Source organism: Diadema antillarum, unplaced genomic scaffold (assembly GCF_040938485.1).
Source record: "Diadema antillarum isolate AM-2024a unplaced genomic scaffold, OU_Dant_1.0 seq00000854_RagTag, whole genome shotgun sequence".
NCBI lineage: Eukaryota > Metazoa > Echinodermata > Echinoidea > Diadematoida > Diadematidae > Diadema > Diadema antillarum.
This window is the reverse complement of record NW_027271725.1, coordinates 727,900-740,014: the sequence shown is the minus strand read 5'-3', so window position 1 is coordinate 740,014 and position 12,115 is coordinate 727,900. Positions and strand designations below refer to the sequence as shown.

At 40.0% G+C, this 12,115-nt stretch overlaps 1 protein-coding gene across 1 annotated transcript in view; it reads left to right on the top strand.

Moving 5' to 3' along the window:
* Positions 1-12,115, top strand: part of LOC139740418 (dmX-like protein 2) — a 150,289-nt gene that overhangs the window by 37,742 nt on the left and 100,432 nt on the right. The window lies entirely within an intron of this gene.

Sequence of the window (12,115 nt, the reverse complement as noted above, 5' to 3'; positions counted from 1 at the left end):
GCATTCTACACACCTATTAGTACTACTGAAAGGGGAGGGCATTTCTTGAATAAAAGTCGGTATACCAGCTTTTATTACGGTGTATGTATTTTACACTGAGGAACTAAAAATTCTACAAAAATAACTCATCAAGGCAAGTTTCTCGGGAGAACTTTGCGACATATTGCAAGCAAATTCGAATTGGTGAAAGATGAATTTTGAGCCCTTACAAGTACATGTACAATGTTGTAGCTTTTTTTTTTGTGAGGGGGAGGGGGGTTCTTTCTCCATACAGGAGACTAATAATGAACTTCAACTAGGGCATGTTTGTTAGTGTAAATTGCCAAAGCAGCTTTTGTGTACATAAAGTGTTAAAACTGTGTGTGGTGGAGATGCAATAAAGGTGAGGCGAAGGGCAGTCTGTGAATGCAGTGCCAGAGTTGACATTTTTCCCCCATCTGTACTGGATTTAGAAGAAAAAGGCAGCCAGGGTGGGATTATGGAATTCATGGTAACAGCCAACTATTAAGGTCAAGGTACATCCATGTGTGTGTATATGTGTGTGTGTTTTCCATATTTAATCTACAGTATGCTTGGTATTTCCTTCCCTTTGTTTGTTATTAATGCTGTATGAATGGAAGGAAAAATGAAATTTGCAGCTTGACAGAAGACTCAATATTGTATTCATGGGAGAATATAGATTCACGTACAATAGTATGTAAAAAGCCCAACAGAAGATAAGGGGGAAAAACACAACAAATGACCCAAATTAAGACTAGTCACTTTAAAGACAACCCCATGGTGATTTGCAAAGGATGTTATGATCATCTTAGCTCTTTTTTTTTCACTTTTAGTGCAAACTTGGAAGTGTCAGAACTACACTGCAGAATTTTGTATACGGAACGAGTGAAAAGGGGAAAGAGTGTTAGTTTATATCAAGAACTTGTCTGTGAGTTCTAATCACCATTCTAGTGTGACTCTCAATCCTTGACTCACAGGGCATACCAAGGAACAATACATGTAGGTCAATTATTCATTGAATATATTTTTCTTCATCAATTCTTGGACTGTTTGAATGATGTCTTGTACAAGCATGTTCACATCTAAATCAGATGACCCTAGGCATGTTTGAATCACTCAGCGTTAATGAATTTGTGAAATAGGTCTTGCTTGGGGGAAAACTGGGTTTGTTCTAATTCCTGTTTAATAGATGGGAGTTTCTTTTTCTTTTGTGGTGGTGGTGGGGTGGGGGGGGGGGTGGGATGGCATGCACTGAGGCTGTGACCCCCCTTTTTTTTCAATCACTCAAAAACGAAAGCATATATCATTGAAAAAAAAACACAAGGTCAATCTGGTTCCAGGCTAAGCATATCAAATGCATGGTTGTCTGTAACAAACCTGCCTGGATTATGTCATGTCATTCTTGCTTCTTTTTGTGGGTTGTGGATTGCATTTTTATTTTGACATAAAGTCCCAGAAAATTTAATGTTACAGCATAATGGTCAGAAGTTACACAACATTAAAAAAAGAAATGTATACAAAATCACGTTAGACAATAGCCATATCCTTTTCGTATACTTCATGAGCAGGTATAAACAGAAATATTTTTGTTAAGTCTGTTGTGAAAAAAGAAAAATGGCAACCAATAAAGATCAGAATAGGTCCATCTTGTAGGCACAAACTTAAAAAAGAAGAGAGAAAAAAAAGGGCAATTCTTGCCCAATGTGTCAACTGACCCTAGATTATGTGATATGCATGTCATTGTGAACTTTTTTGTTACAGTATGATAGTAGAAAAGAGCTTGGTTAGCTGATCATAGGATAAATATGATTGTATTAATAGTCATGGTTACAAAAAGCGGATCAATGTGTTGTGTATACTATAAGAATTTAAACTGTCTTCCACTTGCTCTGAATCCTGTATAAATGCTACTTTGACTTTCAGTGCTTTCAGTATAATTCTGCAGATTGGGGCTCTTTTCAATTTGTTCTCCAGATATCCCCTGTCACTTTGTTGCTGGTCATTGTACTATTTTGTTTTGTGTTTGGTTTTTTGTTAGCATAAAATTTAATGTATGCAGTTGTGAGCGCTTTTGGACAGGGAAAGTTGTACATATTTGTGGGGAACATATTGTACAGTCTGTATGCCACCCTACTAGTATTCTGTGTCTGCATATCTCAAAAGATATGTTTTTAGTTCACTACATTGCAGCGCCGCCACAAATTTAAAACATTACATCCAATTTTCAAAAAGACAAGTGTACTGCCTTGGTAGATTGTCTCACTTTGTAATGTGCTGCATAGAGCCGTCAAGGAACCATGGTCTACTGGATTTCATCTTTTGTAATATGCATCAATGTCCAGCAATATACCAATTGAGTTCATGGTAATGCTTAGTTATGGCCTTACATTGACTCTCAAACTGTTGTTCAGCCAGTAGTTTAACAACCAATGATGCATGCACTATCACTGGCTTTATGGCACAAATTCTAAATCAATCTTGAATGAACTTTAAACACTTTGTGGTCAAGTAGTGACTGGAGTTCAAGTGACAGACAATTTCCTCTTATTACAAGGAGGTTATGTTGTTGTCAACATTGGTTTGTCAGTCAGTCTGTCTGTCTGCAAAGTAACTACAAGAGTTATGAATTGATTGTAAGGAAAAGAGTTTCAGAGAATGTTGATAATGACACAAGGAGCAGATGATTAAATTTTGGTAGTGTTCCGGATCACCTCTTAATCAAGGTAAGGATTATTTTGAAAAATTATTTATCAAATTGAGAAATAGGACCAGCAAACAAGGAAATTCAAGCTGTGCATATTTGAGATGCGTATGTGCACTGAGCATGTTCTCAAGGTGCAACAAGAAGCTATGGTAGAGACACTATCTAGAAGGTATTTTTTTATCATAGGCAAATTGGACCATTTTTAGAATATTATGTACATGAAAATGTGCTCCTTGCAGAGGTCTGCACTCTCTGAGTGCTAACTGCTATTCTAGTTTCTATTAATGGGCTTGCTAACCTTTGCACTGAGTGTACAAATATATGCTGAGCATCACATACAGCTGTAGGTACATTGACCTTAGATGCACTCTTACCATTGACTACCTTCTTCAAGCCATGAAAACACCCATCTAAAGGTAGAAACCCTGGTTCAGCAAGCCTTCACTGTATAATGAATACCAAGCTCCATGATACAACTTCTCTTTGTGGAGCTTTTAAGTTGCTCATTTTCAATAGTTTAAATGCGCCACAAAATAAGGCAGTGAAAATATGAATTATAATGCCTTCCATCTACCGTACATGTATCTTGCTAGAAACGTTTTGAGAATCTCATGGCCGAAAATGAAAAATGTTCGTTTGTCTAGTAATGGTTGCATCGTCGCTACTGCTTGAATGAGATGATGGCCTGCCATATTTGCCATCATATCAGATTACTGTATGATGAGCATTTTCTGTTCCAAAAACTCACCCTTGTGATAATTTGCAAATGTGAATAAGAGTTGCCCTTTTAATGTGCCAATGTGTGCTTCTTGATCAAAGCCCTTCACCTTAACTGTTGATGTGGAAAAACAAAGTTCTCTACATTTGAAATGCAAATGTTCATGTTCATAGTACTTTCACTGTTTATGATATATTTGTGTGCTCATGATGCTTTAAGGCTGTGTTTTTATGGACAAAGTAATGAATGAATGGACAAAGCTGAGGGTCTGCTTTACTACATATCTTGTGCTGTCAACAGTGCAGATCTGTAGAGTTGCCTCATAGAACCATTCTGCCGACAGACAGTCAAATCTGGCATGGTCCCATTCCCCTTGGGTTCCTTCTGCCGCATCGTACGTACCACCGTTGGTCGGCACATCTCCTTACACACTGGAAAAGACTCCCGTATCGGATGTGCCCTTGTTATTATTGAATGATGGTTCGCAGAAGGCGTTGCATCAAACGCAGTGTCGTGTCTTCAACCACACCTGTCTTATCGATGACATGACTTGCACTCTCTTATGACTGCTCTGGTATGACTGTATCCCCCTTCAACATCATTACCATCCTCTCCAGCTCCCCACCCCCCCCCAAAAAAAAAGCAACAACCTTCTCCTGTCTCGAGTCTTCAGTCTCCAGTGAAGAAACGAACCTGGCCACGCTGGATGATAATCTCCATGCTCCGGCCATTTTGTGGCGTAATTGCATCCAATGAGCAGTGCGTCCAATTTGATAGCGGAAAAGAATGAGACCCGGAACGTCGAAACCCCTGCTAGTCTGCAGTGAGGAGACCCCCTCCAGTCTACTTCGAAACGTTAAAGTACAATTGTAATTGTGTTCATTCACAAGTCTATGTATCAGGCTGGCTTTCAAGTGCAGACTACAGTAACTGCTGCAGAGCTTTTTGCTGACGTTGGTACTGCAAACACATAAAATGAATGAATGAATAAATGAATGAATGAATGAATGAAGGAATGAATGAATGAATGATGAAGGAATGAATGAATGAATGAATGTGTACAGTTGTGCATTTTATAATTCATTTAATTCACTCGAACTGATATGTCAATCTCTTGCTTTGACAAGTACATGGACCTCTCCATGTAACACACGTACCTACTCTGCCTTGTGAATCTGGCCTGGAGCAAAATGTCACATTCTCATAACATGATGATGCCACCATCTAGTCTTCTTATTTGTTTGTCTGTAATTGTACAGTAGTGATTGTACATATAAGTTCTAGGGGGGTGGTAAGTTGAAATTGAGTACATGCATCCAATACACAGTGACACAATATTATCAATGAAACTAGAAATCAACCCAGTACGATACATAACCTCTAATAAAGCAACTAATGATGCACTTGTGTTATAATAAAAACATATGACAATTTTTCAGCCATATTTCAAAGTTGCATTTTCTGGCATGGTGATACAAACAGTAAAAGTAGAATTTTTTGCATCTGGCCTGATCAGATGAATACATTTGTAATGCTTGTTTTTAATTCTGCGGAATCAAAATATGAAGTTTTACATCATAACAAGCAAGTAAAAAAAAAAACAACCTTTTTTTTTTTTTGCACTAGGTCCATGTCACATAAAATGTTCATGCAAAAATGTCAATACTGCGAAGATGTGTCCACTTTTACAGTGCTCAGATTAGACCTACAATGGGAAATGATAATCCTGAGATAATATAACAATATAGAGGGGAGAAATTATCCCATTTGTAGATATAAAATGGAGGAGAGGCATTGTGTCCATTGTAGGCCTATTGGATATACATGTACTATTACATGGTGTGACATTGTCCTTGTACTGTAAGTATACGTGCATGGCATTTGAGAGTGGAGAGGGAAAGAAAACAGAACATCAAAGCAGGAGCAAGGAAACGGTGCATCATTTCAGTCTTTAGGTTGAAGGTGTGTATGTGTGTGTTCATCCTGTGTTTTATCTTCTATCATCCAGTGTCAGGGCTACCAACCTTGAGTGAGAGATTGACATGAGAAACTGTGAGAGAGCAAAGCACTTGTATAGGGCGGGGTGGGGATGGTGTGGAAGAGGGTGTCCCCCTTGCAGGGTGGGGAGCTTTGACAGTTACACATTTTGATTGTTTAAGTGGTGCAATCTGCTACTATACCTTAGTCATGATTTCAACACATATTTTTGTTATGTTGTATTTTTAGCTCACCTGAGCCAAAGGCTCAAGTGAGCTATTGCGATCGCCCTTCGTCCGGCGTCCGTCGTGCGTCGTGCGTCGTGCGTCGTGCGTCGTGCGTCGTCCGTCGTCCGTCGTGCGTCGTCCGTCGTCCGTCGTGCGTCGTGCGTAAACTTTTTACATTTTCATCTTCTTCTTGAAAACCCCAAGACTGATTTTCATCAAACTTGGCAGGTAGCATCCCTAGGGGGTTAGGAACTCAATTTGTTAAAATGGGTACCATGCCCCACCCGGGGGGCCCCCAGGGGGGCCCAAACCCCCCAAAATTAAGGAATCTGTAAAAATCTTCTTCTCTAGAACCAGAAGTGATAGAGCTAAGTTAATACTATGAGTTAGTACATTGATGACTGTAGTTTCAAGTTTGTTCATGGCAGAATCAGGGGTGCCCCCCTTGGGACCCAGGGGAGGGGGGGGGTGGGGAAGGGTTCTAATGGGGCCTAAATTGTACATTTTCATCTTCTTCTTGAGAACTCCATGACCCATTTTCACCAAACTTGGCAGGTAGCATCCCTAGGGGGTTAGGAACTCAATTTGTTAAAATGGGCACCATGACCCACCCAGGGGGCCCCCAGGGGGCCCAAACCCCCCAAAAATTAAGGAATCCGCAAAAATCTTCTTCTCTAGAACCAGAAGTGATAGAGCTAGGTTAATACTATGAGTTAGCACATTGATGACTGTAGTTTCAAGTTTGTTCATGGCAGAATCAGGGGTGCCCCCCTTGGGACCCGGGGGGGGGGGGGGGGGGGGGGGGGTGAGGAGGGGTCCTAATGGGGCCTAAATTGTACATTTTTATCTTCTTCTTGAGAACCCCATGACCCATTTTCACCAAACTTGGCAGGTAGCATCCCTAGGGGGTTAGGATCTCAATTTGTTAAAATGGGCACCATGCCCCACCCAGGGGGCCCCCAGGGGGGCCCAAACCCCCCAAAATTAAGGAATCTGTAAAAATCTTCTTCTCTAGAACCAGAAGTGATAGAGCTAAGTTAATACTATGAGTTAGTACATTGATGACTGTAGTTTCAAGTTTGTTCATGGCAGAATCAGGGGTGCCTCCCTTGGGACCCAGGGGAGGGGGGGGGGGGGTGGGGAAGGGTTCTAATGGGGCCTAAATTGTACATTTTCATCTTCTTCTTGAGAACTCCATGACCCATTTTCACCAAACTTGGCAGGTAGCATCCCTAGGGGGTTAGGAACTCAATTTGTTAAAATGGGCACCATGACCCACCCAGGGGGCCCCCAGGGGGCCCAAACCCCCCAAAATTAAGGAATCCGCAAAAATCTTCTTCTCTAGAACCAGAAGTGATAGAGCTAGGTTAATACTATGAGTTAGCACATTGATGACTGTAGTTTCAAGTTTGTTCATGGCAGAATCAGGGGTGCCCCCCTTGGGACCCGGGGGGGGGGGGGGGGGGGGGTGAGGAGGGGTCCTAATGGGGCCTAAATTGTACATTTTTATCTTCTTCTTGAGAACCCCATGACCCATTTTCACCAAACTTGGCAGGTAGCATCCCTAGGGGGTTAGGATCTCAATTTGTTAAAATGGGCACCATGCCCCGCCCAGGGGGCCCCCAGGGGGCCCAAACCCCCCAAATGAAGGAATCTTTAAAAATCTTCTCTAGAATCAGAAGTTATAGAGCTGAGATAATACTATGAGTGAGTACATTAATGACTGTAGTTTCAAGTTTGTTCATAGGAGATCCAGGGGTGCCCCTCTTGGGGGTAGGGGGGGGGGGGGGTGGTTGGAAGGGTCCAAATGGGGGCCTGAATTGTACATTTTCATCTTCTTCCTGAAAACCTCATGATGGATTTTTGTGAAACTTGGCAGGTAGCATCCCTAGGTGATCAGGATCTCAATTTATCAAACTGGGCACCATGCCCCACCCAGAGGGCCCCAGGGGGCCCCAATTCCCCCAAATTAAGGAATCTTGAAAAAAATTGGGCCCTTATTGTACATTTTCATCTTCCACTTGAGAATGCCTCGTCAAAGTTTGGTGGAGCTGTGAATAATTTAGATTAGTGACTGCGTGAAAGGTGAACTTGCGATACTCAGGTGAGCGCTAGACCCGCGGGTCTCTTGTTAGGATTCAGCGTGAGAATTTGTTTATCAGAGTAAGACAGTTAGAATTGGGTGACTTGCATGAGAGTTCGCAGCCCCACAGTGTGTATTCCCAGTGAGTATTCTTTGCATGTGTACTGGTAGAAAGTGATGTCGTTGATAGCTGTGGGTCAAGACTGTGTGACCGGTGTGACAACAAGCTGCTTCATGAAACCTGGAGCTGCTAATGAGAAGAACCAGGAGGAACCTTAACCATGTGTGATCCCATGTTTGTTTTTTCTGCCTTTGTATAGTCATGAAAGTGATTATCTTTAGCCAATGCTGCATACTGGCACTGGTCCGACAGTCCCTGACCAGTAAAAATCACTGTTAGACCAGTAACTCTTTCAGGCATGGCCCAGTAAAACATGAAAAACTGAGTATCTACTGGTCCAATAGACAGGTTTGACGAGTAGAAAAAATGGATTCATGTGCAGCCCTGCTTTAGCAGTGAACTGTAGGCTACATGTAGTTTTGAGGTGAAATGCCATGCCATGAAACAAAGTGACAAATAAGTATGGACTACAGTAGATGCATACAAACAGAATGGAGGAACTTTCATGAGAATTCGACTTATGAAAGTAAAGCAATGGAAGAACAGAAGATTGATATTGGTCATAATGGTGTACATTCTACAGTGTAGGTGATAATGCTGATGATGTGATACAGGTGACTTCCACTATAACGGAGTTTTCGAGACTGACACTTTTCTTTCATTACATTGAAATTCATCATAACTGAAGGGAATTTTGTACTGCAGATGAGTGACCCCGTTTACAGTGCGGGGCTGGACCGAGCCGCGGCCGAGCCCAGCCTCAATTGCAGGGCCGAGCCCCGCAATTTTGTCCATTTACACAGCCGGGCTCAGCCGCGCTTTTAATTCAAACCTTTCAATATTTTGTTGTAGTGGCGCTCTGCTTGTAAACAAACGCAATTTGGTATAGTCTGGTTTTCAGACCCTTTGCCAACTGGATTCCGTGGCGACGAAGTCGCCGTTCCGGCAAAGGCCTTTGCCGAAGGAAAAATCCTTTGCAGGACAAAATCACCTTAAACTATACTAGTTTTCGACGTTGAGGGGGTTAACATCCTGAATAACGAAATAGTACGGGCAGAGGGTTTGGAAGCCAGACTAAAATTGGCTGCGCATTTGGCCCAGTTTGCGTTTACACTGAGAAAAGGCCGGCTCCACCTCCAGAGCGTGACCAAATGCGTGAAGGCGGGCTCGGCCGCGGCCGAGCTGCAGCCGAGCCTCGCACTGTAAACGGGGTCTAAGTGATGATAATTTTAGAACCTGAATTTTTACTTTGTTGTCCCAAAATTTCACTGTAACAGTGTTCACTCTAACGGAACTGCCCTGTAATGTCATTGCCTCATAACTTTTGATGGTTTTTGTGTAAAGGGAAATGTTACCAACACTGTTTGTAGAGTCACATCTGTAGGAGCTGAATTATTTGCAGTGGTTTTATTTTCCAAAATTTCATGAATCACCTGTATGCTGCAAAAAAAAAAACAATGCTAGAATATAGAAATGTGCAATAACAGCCTGTGAATATCATCGTCTAGAGTGAGGTATGATGCCTGCAGCTCAGTATGCATATTATGCAGGACAGTAGTACATCAATTTTCATGCGTGGAAATGTCAAATCAAATTCTGTCTCTTTTGCATAAACTACATTGTAGGTGAAAACATACAGGTAATTAAGTAAGCATTTGCACAGCATGAATGTCAGAACCGTCAAATATATTTTTGAGCCACTCGGGCCAAAACTTTTATTGTGCAAAAATAAAGATATTTACGGTATAACTTTCACTGTTTTGTTGGTTTGATTTTGCGATATTTGACTTGACTTGGAACATGGAATGGCTTTTCACATGATCAGCGAGATGTAAAAAAAAAAAAAAATTATGGTGACTTTAACTTTAAGGTCTAAAAGAACATTTTGTAATCCACCTGCAATAGGAAGATAGCTGAATGTTATTATTTTCTGCTTGCAATAGATATAGGTAGAGACAACATCTTTGCTGGCATAAATAACAAAAATACATTGAATCAACAGAAAGCAATATGTTATACTCTACCTGTCATAAACCTGCGTTCTATTTCTCATAGCTCGGGATATCTTTTTTACTGAGAATAGAATAATGTAAAATGCTGATGGGTGAGTGGGTTAGAGTGGGGGCGGGGGGTTAATGTGCCTGGCCTGATTTTTGCTGTCACGAGATCGATTTTCCAGGTATCATAACCTGTCCCTACATGAATTGAAATCTAGAAATGTTGGCGACAACGTACATGTCTGCCATTACTGATCCAATGCAACCTGGAGGTAAGGTTTTGCTATAATGCTGTAGATCTTAATCAATACTTAGGCAAAAAAATACAGCCTCACTCCCACCGACAGTGAAGACTGTCATGAGCAGCTGATGGAAATGATTTTTCTTTTAAATGTAATTTTTTCCAACACATTTTTTCCAAATTGCCTGTCAGCAGAACTCTTAACACCAGCTTATTTTTTTATCTATTTATTTATTATGATTATGGTGATGATGACGATTTATTTATTTATTTATTTATTTATTTAAATGTATATTAATTGATTTATTAATTTATTTATTTATTGTTGTTATTTATTTATTTATTGTTGTTGTTGGTTTAGTTTTTTGGGATTTTTTTTGCTGAGAGCCAAGTCTTTTCTTGCAATAAATTTGATCTTGATGTGTGTTATGGCATTCAGGATGCACATCATACTACATTTAGCCATGGCACTAATACAGTACATATTTGATAGTTCAAGCTGCAAATATATAAATGCACATTTGTTTTTGTTTTGTTTTTTGATTGAGGGAGATACCTCTTTCCTTTAAATAATCACAATAGATTTGAATAGATCAGAGTGAAATCAAACAAACATGTTATACGTTTCATTAAAATTGGACAGAGGATATTCAAAAGCAGTTTTAAGTTTTTCCTGTTTTCAGAAATTTGTGATGTTGGTCACAACCACAAATTATACAAATTAGGTGAGGAGATGATGCCATTGGCCTGCACACAAATTTTCATTATACATTCAGTTTTGAAATGAATTTGTAGTAAATACCTTTTGCTTCAAGTATTACACAAGTTGTACACATATTTCTGTGGAAGGAGTGGTTGTACTTCAAAAAAGCAACAACAAACAAAATGTTTTATTTTTTTGATAATTTGTTGCAAGAACAAATGGATGTTCTGTGAGACAGTGATATCTTCACTTCATCTCATTGACTTGCATTATGATGACCTCTCAGTGTTTTGTAAAAATATTTACATTAATAATTCCATATTTTCTATATTTCCTGTATGATTATAATTGTTTTTTTATATTCCTTTTCTTTATTGTCACTTCTGTTATAAATCAAAGCCAAAACAAACTTGGAGTTGTATTTCTTTGATTTCATGGAATCTCACATTTGTAAAAATACCCATATAGTAAGTGAATGCCCATGGACCTGACATGTTCAAGTCACATTATAAGAATATGCCTTCAAATAATTATTAAGTATACCATGTATACTATATCACCTTTGAAACGCTTACCAGCTAAGGGGTCTGAGTGGTGAAGACTAATTGGTCAGTTTGTCAATCCTGGAGTTGTGGATTTATCGTCCTAATACTATAAAGGTTGTGCCTGGATGCACATTCATATCGCCTCTCTCAGTCCTTCTAGATGACATCTGAATGCCGCCCCACTTGATGCTGTATCCCTCCAAATTCTTGTTTATATTTTGCCCGTTCCCTAGATGCCAAAATGGATGGTGTTTGCAACCCATTGATGGGTGTGTGTCTGGCATGTTTGGGGAAATATTTACTAATAGACTGGACATTAAATAGAGTACAAGCTGACCGTACTTATTAGATACATCAGAGACTCCAACTCTCCCGCTTTCGACGGGAGATCTCCCGCTGAAAGTATGTATTACTTCAGTCACACCTCAAATTATATATATTCCTATCAAGTTTTGTCATATAATTGCTGTCTATAAGCTTTATTGGGAATTTCCTGGTCATAGAAAGGAGAGTGCAATATTATGTTTATTGCAGAGCATGACATGTACAGCTGTATATATTTGAATGAAACTGGGCAGTTGATAATGAGATTCAATGTTTCCTGTTTGCAAGAAATATCATCTCTCACTCCATTTATGAGCATCTAAAAATGATAATTTTCATCATGTCATGTGACCAAGATTCCCATTTAAAAAGCGACCAGGATCTGGGATCTGTACGTTAAAGGAATATCTTCTGACAGTCGATGTTTTAGATTTCATGTTGGTTTTATCAGATTTTGCAGAAATGTTTCCTTAAT